This window comes from Dasypus novemcinctus, chromosome 21 (genome assembly GCF_030445035.2).
Source record: "Dasypus novemcinctus isolate mDasNov1 chromosome 21, mDasNov1.1.hap2, whole genome shotgun sequence".
Lineage (NCBI taxonomy): Eukaryota > Metazoa > Chordata > Mammalia > Cingulata > Dasypodidae > Dasypus > Dasypus novemcinctus.
Genome location: NC_080693.1, coordinates 68,039,380 through 68,052,047, shown reverse-complemented (window position 1 = coordinate 68,052,047; position 12,668 = coordinate 68,039,380). Strand labels below are relative to the sequence as shown.

The 12,668-nt window shown below is 36.1% G+C and overlaps 1 protein-coding gene across 14 annotated transcripts in view; it reads right to left on the bottom strand.

Moving 5' to 3' along the window:
• TANC2 (tetratricopeptide repeat, ankyrin repeat and coiled-coil containing 2) overlaps positions 1–12,668 on the bottom strand; it is a 593,508-nt gene that overhangs the window by 281,836 nt on the left and 299,004 nt on the right. The window contains exon 1 of one of the 14 annotated variants that reach the window (XM_058284499.2): positions 4,355–4,502. The exons of the other annotated variants lie outside the window; for them this stretch is intronic. The gene's annotated coding sequence lies outside the window, so the exon portion shown is untranslated. Of the gene's footprint in view, positions 1–4,354; positions 4,503–12,668 lie in introns of those variants that run through there. 14 annotated transcript variants of the gene reach the window in all.

Genomic DNA, 12,668 nt, shown 5'->3' with positions numbered 1-12,668 from the left:
TATTGAAGTTAAGACTTTGGACTATGGTTCAAGACATCCAAAAAGCAGAGTACATAAGAAAAACAGATTCATGGCCCTTTATCAGTTTGTATTCTAGACCTCTGCAAATTTTAAAGTAGTGATGAAATAATCTCTAAAACTCTCCTAAACCTCAGTTTTTGTAATGGTTACACCACCTTTGTTCTCTCAATATCTTTCAAACTTCTCCTTATTCAACTCTGTCTTTTAACATGGTTTTACTCTTTCGGTCCCTTCAGTGGGTATTCTTTAAGGGTTAGTTCTTGATGCCCTGAGAGCGGTAATGAAATTAGAGGAAGACCTAAGTTGGAATTCTGACCTCTTATGTGTTTAAATTATTTAATGGTTAACCTGATATGTTTTATTTTCTTCATATTAATTCAGAGTACCAGAGGGAAGATAAAATGAGTTAACGTGAAAATGCCTAGAAAATGCTCATGAAATGTTCACTTCCCCTTTTTGGCTGATTTATTTAATTCTCATTCCTAAGATATTTCACCTACTCATAGCTTTAGCTATACTCCACTATGGGTGTAACTTCCAAATTTTTATTTTAAAATCTTACTTCTTTTTAAATTACTTGGAACCACATTTCCACTCTAATATCCTGGTTTTGGGAGCAGATGTGGCTCAAGCGATTTGAGTACCGCCTCCCACATGGGAGGTCTTGGGTTCGGCTCATGGTGCCTCCTGAAAAACCAAAAACAAACAATAAACAAAATAAATGGAAAAACCAACTCAGGGATGCCAATATGACTCAATGATTGAGTGCTGGCTTCCCACATATGAGGTTCTGGGTTTAATCCCTGCCCCTGATACCTTTGAAAAAAACAACAAAAAAACGTGTAATACCCTGCGCTATCATCTTCTCAAAACTAGCTTTGTCCTTCTAATCTCTCCATTCCTATTAATGAAGCCATCAATTCCCATTCTTAATATCTTGGAATCCTCTTTCACGGATCTTCCATCTTCCTGGATTCTATAACTAGTCATTTACCAATTTGTTTATTGCTCCAAAATCTTCTCTTTGCGCTACTTTTCTACTGCTACCATCTTAGGTGGTCATTGCCCCAAAGGTTTCCTTCCCAGTTTCTTTTCCACAGCATCCTTTCCTGAAACCTGTTGCAGATAAACTGATTATTTACCCCTTGAATATACCCTGCACCCTCTTGCCTCCAAGTTTTTACTCATGTCACTTTAATCATTTTACTTTCTAATCCACATGATAAGTATAATCTTTTCTCATTTAAATAATACACTATTCTTTCAACTATTTAAGGGCAAGTTACCTAGGAAATTTTAGAGTAAAATGTACCTTTTACATAGTCTTCTGGAGAGCTGTGATGACTGCTGTCAAACTTTGTTCTGCACAGTTTCCCATTTGTCTTTCCTTCTAAATGATATAACTACCTTTGGCTAAGCTGAATGGAGGTTGAGAAAGCTACAATCTTTTTAAATGTCATTTTGTATAAGAGCACAGATTGCAGTGAATAATGTGGTGATGACATACTTCCCAAAGTGTGCTCCTTGGAACTCTTATTGTAGAGGTCATGTAAGAAATATAAAAAGGGCTCCATGGCCAAATAAATTTTAGAGATGCTAGATAAAATAATTTAAAAGGTTCCTGTATTGTAAGACTTCTCAGACTTCTTAAAAATGCTAATGTGAGTTGTTAAGTTTCTCCATCATCCTTCTTTACTTCTGACATCACAATCAACCAGATTCATTTTTCACTCCTATCTCTTGATACCACCAATGGTTTTCTCCAGAGAAAACATGTTTCTTTTATCTCGGGATCTCTAGTTCCTAAGAATGGTATTAGACCAGGCAATCTAAACAGTATGTCTTAAGCTGGAGAATAGAGATAGGTAATTCTGTGTTGAGGTATGCATATTTATAGAAGAAAATATGGCACATCTTCCTGAAGAGTTTCACTAAAAGATTTTTTGAGATATTTTTATTATAAAATAAAAACAAGTGAGAATGCAGAAAAAACAGAAACTTTCAAGAAATTTCCAGATTTGTTTTTGGATGCCACTTTAGTTACATCCCAGACTCCTTTAGTATGCATTCAAATTCCTCTGCCCTAAAAGTATTCCCAGGGAAAAGTCTATGAAGCATTGATAGGCTGGTGGAAAGAAAGGGTAGAAAAGGGAATTAACACACAGAGACTGCTTCCTCCGTGTCAAGTACTGTCCTAGATGGTTTACATCAATTATTATTTTTAATGCTTACAATGACTTTCCAAAAGTATGTTATTTCATTAATTTTATAAAAGATAAAACCCAGAGGGGCTAATCTGTCCTAAACTGCAAATCTTACATAAGTGGCAAAAAATGGTACATTTCACCATTTCTCACCATTATAAAGTTTTACTATATGATGTTGGGGTGACAGAGAACACAAATTTATCACTGAAATATTATGATTGATTCCAATGGAAAAAATAATTAGGAGCTACTCTTTTAAAATAATTTATAACAAATGTGAAACTTTCAGCCTTAATATAGGTCCTGTCAGGAATTAGACACCTATTTCTAGAAATAATAATAAGCAGCACTCAGGAGTATTATTAAAATGGAATGTTTAAGATTTAGTTAATGAAAACAGGAAAATAAAAATTGAGCTGTTTATATGCTTTTTATTATTTATTCACTAGCACATTTCCTCCCCAATAAAAGCATCACGTACTATCAATTATACGTTATTCTATATACTATTAAAATATTTGAATAATACCGTAAGGATTTTTTAAAGGATTTCAGAGAGTAAACCTGAAGATGTCAAACCATTTTGAAACTGAGGGGATGAACTATAATTCCAAACCATGAGAGAGAATTTTTTTCATAGACAGCTGGCGGTTACTGAACTGCAACTTGAATCTTCAATGAAATAAACCAGATGACTTTTTAAAAAAACACGAAATACAAATTCACCAAATCAACTTAATAGGAATTATTATAAAAGAAATTTACTGCAGAATTTCTTAAAATAGTGAGCTTCCTTAGCAGATTTTAAATTAGCCAATTTACAAACAAATAGGTTTATATACAACCTTCAGAAATATATCTAGGAGGCTAAGGCCCAAATATAAAAAAATATCAAAAGATGTGCCAAGGAAGGTTGCTTGAAAAATGAGTAAGGCTGTGATTTAATATACTACATTTATTAAAAAGGCTTAAATCAGTCTTTGCTACTATTAACAAGAATTATGGTTTTAAAGATAACAGAATACAAAACCCTTTGTGCATATACCTTTGTGAGGAGAGACTAGTGAAAAAAAATGCTCACTTACAATGTCCACAGTTATTAAACATTCATGAATTTGAACAGCTACAGTTTCTTAACCTGCATATCAATGGTTAGAATGTGAATATTTAATTCATTTAATCTATTAATTTCAGGCTTTTGAGAAGCAAAATTTTTTCATTAATGCAATATATCACCATAAAGATAAGTGATCAACATGTTCATTGTATTTTAATATATTACTTCTCCCTATTTAAGGGTTTCATAAACATTCAGCAAAGTCAAATGTATACATATAAAGGTAAAAGACTCAAAAATGGAAGACTAGAAATCAAGTTAGTAATGACAAAATAAAATCAAAAGTTACTATGGTTAGCTGAAGAACTAAAAGGAGAGAATAATTAAAAGCAAGAAAATGGATAAAGTCATCTGAGAAAATTCAATCAGAAAATTCAATTTATCCTACATTGATAATTATCAAATACCCTAAAAATACAGTAAGAAGGGATATTCTCTAATTTAGCCTAAACAGAACTTGGAGAATAGACCATTTAAACCAACATAGCTAGCAATAATATCAAGTTTTCAAAAAATAATTCTTAAACTATGCAAGACACCCATTTGTAAGTACTCCAGTTAATGAGATAATAGAGATTTCATGTATTAAGGAAGCATACTTACCCAATTCTAGGTTTCTAGACTATCATTTTTTAAAAAAGGTATTTTACTTATAAGTTCATTGCAATAGTAAATAGAAATCTATTCTGGAACCACGATCTTAACAAAAAAAGACTATCTAATCTTCATATTTACATTTAAAATTTATCTAATAACCTTCTTTGCAATGAAACATTCTCTTTTTAAAGTGTGAATCTCTTTTAAAAGGTTCATACACCAATATACAAATATGAAGTAAAAGAACACATATTTTAAAAGTAAATGTGCCTAATGACAGTTTCTTAATGGCTTTCCTGAAAACTAAGTGTCGCATTCTCTTAGGATGCATTTCTTTTTCTACAAAGCTTAAAATAGGCCTTTTAGCTCAGATATTCATGTAACACACAAATTCTCTACTCATCATACTCACAGGATTTAGTTTTTTCTTCCTCATTAGTCAATACTATACAGGCTTTGCCCCTGAAAACCTGAAAGGCTTCATATTCACTGGTTATGTTGTTATCAGACTTAACAAGACAGTAATGATGCACACTTCAGTCTTCTCCAGCCAGGTCCTCACAGTGCCCAGAACTTACTGTGCGTTACAGGTGATACTTCTTAGAGCAGATGTTGATTAATGGTCCCAAAGCACAAGAGATACTCCCAAAGGGGCTTAGAACCCCTAACAACCTCACCTGCTTCTTTTTATATCCAGAGAAGCAATGTGGTTTTGTTTTGAACAGCTAATGATTACACAGACGGAGTTCTTTTCATTAGATTGCTTGGCACAGGCTTATCCTTTCATAATACTGCACCAAATATAGATCGCATGATTCCCTTAGGAAAAATTAAATATTTTTATACAAATTTTCTCTGTGGCGCAGTTAAGTTCACCCTTCTGTTAGAGCAAATTGCTGGAAGAGCTGTTTCTTAGACTTCTAATGGCGCAGTGTTAACAGAGTGAATGATTCACGGATGTTCTTCTTAACATTCAGGAGTAACAGGGAAGACTAGCAATGCAGCCCAGGTCTAGAGTTGATGAATGGTGCAGTGCTGCCGTTGTCACAGCAACCAAGAGGGAAAAGAGCAGCACCATATAAGGAGCTGTGACATGGATTCTGGGAACAATTTATATTAAAAGCTGTAAGCTCCTCAGGCCTTAAAGCTGTAAACTCCTCTCTTCAGCTTTTTTCTTCTGAATTCTGGAGTCAGAGCTGTGTAATATATATTTCAAAATATAGTGATTAAGTAGACACCAAGAAAAACCTACGTACTGAGGTAATTAATAAGATTAATAATACTTTAGAAAGCTAGTATGTGACTGCAATATTTTCATAACTTATTGGGTTAAATGGTAAGATCAGGCAGCAATATGTTATTGGAATACAGGGGACTCTCTAGAATGTGAGATAGCAGGAAATCCTATTTTAAATACTTAGAGATACTAAAAATCTGATTAAATGCTTCAATGATATGGGTTAGATATACCAAAACTGCAGCACCAAAAACTGTTTGGCTAATAGAATAGTAATATATCAATTTTTAAAAAAGCATACTTCTTCCTGTATACCTTCTAGAAGCAGAAATCTTCAAAAGACACCAAATTCATTGGAAATGCTCATAGCTTTCAATCATGATCAAGGAAATTCTCATGTCAATCTCTGCTGAGACAGGGCTACTGTTTCAATCCACTTGGTCTGAAAGCTCTCCCCTGGTGGGCCTGGAGTAACTTTTTCTTGCAGAGATTCTTCTCACCTCCCAGGAATATCATTTTTCCCCCATCACCACATATTTAATGAAATGTTCATAAACAATGACTATAAAGCAAAATAACTGGGTAAATTTATTTATATACTTATATGCACAGCATATACCATTATTAATAATAATTTTGGTATAATTATGTATTTGTTGGTCATAAAGTTATGATGTATTAATCTCCACAAATGATGATAATCTCAGTAAAATGTGAATACTGTTTACTGTTACACAGTAAGATGTATATGCACTTGACTAGTCTTCTACCTGGGTAAGTCACTTAATCACTCAGACCCTCAGATTTGTCACTGGTAAATTATGGTAATAATATATTTCCTATTTTTTTCCTAAAGCTATTGTGAGAATTAAATAATGTACCACCACAGCAAGGAACCGAGAGACTCTACAGCTACTGGCAGGAGACTCCCATTCATCAGCCATGTGGAATTGAAGCCCCCACTAATTGAGAAGTGAAGTGGGCACAGCCATCCCAGGGACCTCTGGATTGGGGAGTGTGATGGTTCGGCTATCGTGTCAACTCTGCCAGGTAACTGTGCCCAGTTGTTTGGTCAAGCTAGCACTGGGCTAACTGTAATACAAGGGCATTTATGGACTTAAGTCACCATTGACTTTACTGCAGTGATAAATCATAGATAGCTGGTTCTAATTACATCAGTCAGGGAGATTGCCATCAGCAAAGAGTGATGCTTAACCCAATCAGTTGAATCCCTTAAAAGGGGAAGTGATTTCAGCATTGACAGAGAATTTCCCATCTCGTCTTTGGACAGCCAACATCTCCCAGAACTCATCAAGAATCTTCACTGGACTTTTATCGGAGCTCCTGGTTGCAGCCTGCCTGTAGAATCTGGACTTGTGCATCCCCACGGCTGCATGGGGGACTCTGATAAATCTCTTACTATCGACAGATGTCCCTTGTTATTGTGTTTCCCTAGAGAACCCTGACTAATACAGGTAGTAAAATATGGACTAGAATGGACTTACTAGTATTCTACTATAGAATTACTATGACTCTAGCAACAGAAGAAATTATATCATTGATGTGAAGATAGTGGCCACTGGAGCTGCTGAAGGCAGGGAGAGAAAAAAGGAGGTGTGTTATGGGGACATTTTCAGGACTTGGAATTGTCCTGAATGATACTGCAGGACAGATGCAGGACATTATATATCCTGCCATAACCCAATGGATGGACTGGAAGAGAGCGTAAACTACAATGCAAACTACAATCCAAGCTGTGTAGCAGTGCTCCAAAATGTATTCATCAATTGCAATGAATGTACCACACTAATAAGAGAAGTTGATGTGGGAGGAGTGGGGGGTGTGGGGAGTGGGGTATATGGGAACCTCTTATATTTTTTAATGTAACATTCTGTGTGATCTATGTATCTTTTTAAAATAAATAAAAAACATATTTTAAAAAATAATAAAATAATGTAACACAAGGGCTTGAAACTAAAAATCTGTTATCTTTTTTTTTCTTTTATTACGTGCCTCAACTGATAAAAATAGTCTAATGAGGAGTTGAACTGGGATCTGAATTGATTTTTTTAAATCTTTTTTTTTTAATCTTATTTTAAAATACCTAATTGAGTAAAACACCAAGGATCAAAAGGAAAAACGGATTTCAATAGAACTCAACAGACATAGAAAATGGCCTGACATGGTGAATATTTTTTTCAGGCTAGCTTTTATGTTTGATTGGACACCAAACACTACACATACCTGTCACAAGTAGCTATTTCATTTTAGAATTGCAGTAAGCAGAAGTGTTGTGAACTAGTGTTGAAGAATTATTTAAGGTAACTGTGTTAAAGCAATTCTACTGCCCAATCATGACTTATGAATGTCGTTAGAAAAGAGATAAAGAAGTATAACCAGTTTTTACAGAATGGTAATACTAAACAACATGCAAAGTGATGACCTTGTTTTAAGTATCTTCAATTACTTCTTATCCAACCTACAGAAAACTGTTGAGCAAACCTAAAAATGAGTATTTATGTTTGATTTGAAAATTCCATGGGCAAACACCTCAGTTCTGTTTCCTTGATAGTCTAATTTCTTGTATCTAATAAGCTTTTAAATTGAACACTGCCTTTTCCAGTGTTTTTTTTGTTTTGTTTTTTGTTTTTTTGAGGTAAAAATTGGTCATTTATGTTTTTCAGTTGTGGCTTGTCCAGCATCTCTTGCATTCCATATTCCTGCTCCCTTCACCTCCATGGGTGCACATGCTAATGGTTTATTGGACCTCTGCCTCATCTTTCTTCCTTTGCTCTTCAGCCTGAGTATTCGTTTCTTCCTCCATTTGGCTCTTATGGTGTGGAGGTTTCTAGCAAAATGGCACTAAGGTTGAGAGATCAATTACTTTTTTAAATTTTTAAAAATTTTTAAAAATTTTATTCCCTCCCCCCTTGGGCTCGCTTGCTGTCTGCTCTGTGTCCAATCGCTGTGTGTCTATATTTATTTTTATTTAGCCCCCCCCCCCCACTTTGTGGCTTGCTTGTCTGCTCTCTGTGTCCATTTGCTGTGTGCTCTTCTGTGTTTTTACTTGTCTCCCTTTTTGTTGCATCACCTTGCTGAGTCGGCTGTCTGTGGTGCTTGCGTGTCAGGTGGCACTGTGCGGCACTTGCGGGCAAGCCTGCTGTATTAGTCAGTCAAAGGGGTGCTGATGCAAAATACCAGAAACTGGTTGGTTTTTATAAAGGGTATTTATTTGGGGTAGGAGCTTGCAGATACCATGCCATAAAGCATAACTTTCTTCCCTCACCAAAGTCTATTTGGAGCAAGATGGCTGAGAGGGTTCAGGCTTCCTGGGTTCCTTCCTTCCAGGGTCTTGCTTCTCTCTGGGTTCAAGGTTCCTTTCTTTCCAGGACTTGTTTCTTCCTGGGCTCAGCATTCCTCTCTTCCTTGGGCTGGCTTCTCTTTCCTCTGTTGAGCTTACTTCCCAGGGTTCCATCTTAAGGCTTCAGCATCAAACTCCAACATCAAAAACTCTCACATCAAAAGCTCCAACTCTTTCCTTTGCAATGCCTTTTATGCCAAGGGGTGGGGACTGGGTGGGGACTCCACACCCTAATGACAACTCAATCATGCCAAGGTACAGATTAGATTACAAACATAATCCAATATTTCTTTTTGGAATTCATCAATTATATCAAACTGCTACACCTGCCTTCACTAGGAGGCCCTGGGATACAAACCCAAGGCCTCCCATATTGTAGATGGGAGCCCAACTGATTGAGCCACAGCTACTTCCCAGGTCAATTACTTTTTAAATTACTGTACTTGTATCTCTCCAGCAGAGACCCACTTCCCATTAGGATTAGAATACAAATTTTTATTTTTTTTTAACATGGCCTATGAGCTAAAAGAATGAATGAGGGAAGCGGACTTGGCCCAGTGGTTAGGGCATCCACCGTTCAAACCCTGGGCTTCCTTGACCCATGTGGAGCTGGCCCATGCACAGTGCTGATGCACGCAAGGAGTGCCCTGCCATGCAGGGGTGTCCCCCGAGTAGGGGAGCCCCACGCACAAGGAGTGTGCCCCATAAGGTGAGCCGCCCAGCGCGAAAGAAAGTTCAGCCTGCCTAAGAATGGCGCCGCCCACACAGAGAGCTGACACAACAAGATGACACAACAAAAAGAAACACGGATTCTGGTGCCGCTGACAACAACAGAAGCGAACAAAGAAGAAGACGTAGCAAATAGACACAGAAACAGACAATGGGGGGTGGGGGGTAGGGGGAGGAAGGGGAGAGAAAGAAAGAAAGAAAGGAAGAAAACTTAAAAAAAAAAAGAATGAATGACACAACAAGGATAATATATTTATACTATAAAAATGCCAGTTAAAATGAAAATGTCCTTTGGAGTCATCAGTGGTCTGGTGCTTAAAATCCTCAGCAGAGGGGCAGTATTCCTTGATGCTACTTATTTATTACTTTTATGGGCTGAATATAATTTGGCTGATTAATTTTTTGAAAAAATATGGTTTAATATTATGTAGTAAGTTACTATTACAGTGTGACTATATATTCTATGCCATAAGTTTTATATTATTCCACACTGTAACTTACTTCCTGTATGGAGGCTTACTAAGAGGATTTATTTTGAATTATGAATATTTATTACTTATTTTCCTTTCTCGATGCTTTGTGACTGAAAAATATTCCTGAAAGCCAACATTTTTTAGCCCTTACATTCAATACTGGACACTTTAAAAACTGCTTACATTCCACAGCAGGTGACCAGATAAGCAAGGAGGAAGAAGAGGGTCAATTAAGTATAAAAATAGACTTCCTAGGAACTGGTACATAAAAACATGGTGAGTTTTCTGGTGAAGATCACAGAGGAAGCAAGGATATTGAAGAAAGTTTTCTGTAACTTTCATGGTAATTACCATGTTTAAAAGCGATGTCCAATTCTTGGAACTACCATATAGTAGGTAAAAAAAATAGCAGAGATTATGAATTGAGTGATCGCCAACTTTTTCACCTCTAAGGATTCTTTTTCTTATTTCCTCCCATATAGACTTATGTTTTGAAGGATTTTTATCTATGAAAAATTTTTCTTTTATTAAACAAAGATATATAGCTCTTAACTGGAGTTTTAAATAAACATGAGTTGATAACAGTAAGGTGACAGAGTTTTGTCTAAAGATAGCTGTGCAAATTTATGACAAGTAAATGTATATTTTCTTTTAGGCATTCTAAATTTTGAGAATTAAATCAAGGGTTTAGTACTGCATGTTATGGATATTAATGGTTATAAGAACAATGATATGTTGAAAATAAGTAACTGCCAAATCACATTTATTTATACGTTTGCCGAAATTAGGAGCAATAGCAGCTACATTCTTTTGAATACTTACGAAATGCTAGACACAGAGATAAACTCTCTACAAATATTTATGCTTTATTTCTCACAGTTCCAAGGTAGTATATCCCCACTTTTCATATGAGAAAACAGAATCTCAAAAAGAGTTAACCTACCCAGATATACAGTTCACTAATGAAAAAGTGCAGATTTCTAAACTCGTTCTTTCTCTTGACCAGTATGGTGCTATCAGTTAACTTGGGCTTAGAGTTCTGAACCTTAACTCTGTCACATCAAAAACATTCCATAAATATCTGCTGAAAATAGAACATTATTTTATGATGTGTCTTCTGTGTTGGCTGATCACTTTACCCCTTGGAATTTTGCTTGCTGTCTGCTCCTAGATATCCTTGGATTAACAGGTTCCATCCAATTCCTATGTTTTTAGCTTCCTGGCTGCTCAAACAAATACCAGGAAATGTGAAAGAATGGGAATTTATTTGCTCACAGTTTTGAGGCTAAAAGAAAGTCCAGATCAAGGTGTCATTGAGGCAACACTTTCCTCCTAAAGATTGGTGTTCTGGGGCTGGCTGCCAGTGATCTTTGGTCCTTTGCTTGTCACATGGCAAGGCACATGGTGGCCTCTTCTGGCCTCTCCCTTCTCTTCTGGGTTGTTGATTTCAACTTTGGCTCCGCCTTCTGTGGCTTTCCCTTCCTATGTTTGAATTTCATTCTGCTTAAATAAAGGACTACAGTAATAGGATTAAGACCCATCCTGATTGAGGTGGGCCACACCTTAAATTAAGCAACCTCATCAAAAGGTCCTACTTACATGGGTTCACACCCACAGGGAATGGATTAGGTTTAAGAACACATTTTTTGGGGTAAATACAGCTTCAGACCACCACACTGTAATGTCCAATGATTATCTACTCCTGACCCACCCTAATGTTTACTGCCTGTTTAGGTAGGCCTCCACTTAGTGACTGCTACCAGATTCTATCTTACTAAATTTCCTTTGCTACTTCAGGTTCTAGGTATCCCTGATTTGACCCTTCATTGGGCCACAGCTCTAAGTGGAATGCTGAATAAAGACAAAATTTAGGAAAGCAAAATTTGTTGAAAATGCAGAGAAGAGAAGCAATGAGCCAAAGGTGAATACTTCTAAAAGGGAATAAAGCTTGAGGTATAGATTAAAATTAAATAGTAATTTATCCAATCACACAACAAAAAATGGAAGAAATAAACAAAAATGACCTTATCAGGAATTTTCTGATGAAGACAGACTTCTATCTAATAAAGAAATGTACAAATGCTCTAATTATATTGACAAGGAAGAACAGACCCCTAGCTAAGAAAAGACAAAAATACTTTTGCAGACAGAGCATTTGAACTTGAAATTATAGAACAGATAGAAAAGAATGCAAAAAGTTAAACAGGGTCTCAAGGAATTGAACGACAAGCACAAAAATGCACAAACATATGCATTATAGGTGTCCCAGAAGGAAAAAAGAATGGAAAAAGGGTAGAAAGAATATCTGAGGAAATACCGATTGAAAATTTTCCAACCTTGTGAAAGACATGAATATCAATACTGAAGAAGGACAAGGTACCCCAAACTGAAAAAATCTAATGGACTTATTCTGAAACATCTAGTATTCAGATTGTCAAAGGTCAAAGATAAAGAGAGGATTGTGAAAGCGGCAAGAGAAAAGCACTACATTACTTACAAGGAACACTCAATAAGGCTAAGATCAGAAACCACGGAGGCAAAAAGGCAGTGGTACAATATATTTAAGGTCCTGAAAGAGAAAAACTGCCAGCTCAGAATGCTTTATCTGGCCTTCAGAAATGAAGGCAGGTTTAAAGTCTTTACAGACAAAAAAACCAAAAAAAACAAAATAGAAAGTATGTTACCAAGAGAGATATTAAAGGGTGTGCTACAGCCTGAAAGGAAAAGACAAGGGAAAGAAAACTGGAGAAGAGTGTAGAAATGAAAAACATGAGTAAAAGAAACTGAAAGGGCTAAAAGGCAGGCAATACTAAGACATGACAACAGAAAGTCAAGTGATAAAATGGACGAAATACATAATGCCTTTATAGTAGTAACAAAGAATGTTAATGGACTGAACTCCCCAATTAAAAGACATAGACTAGAT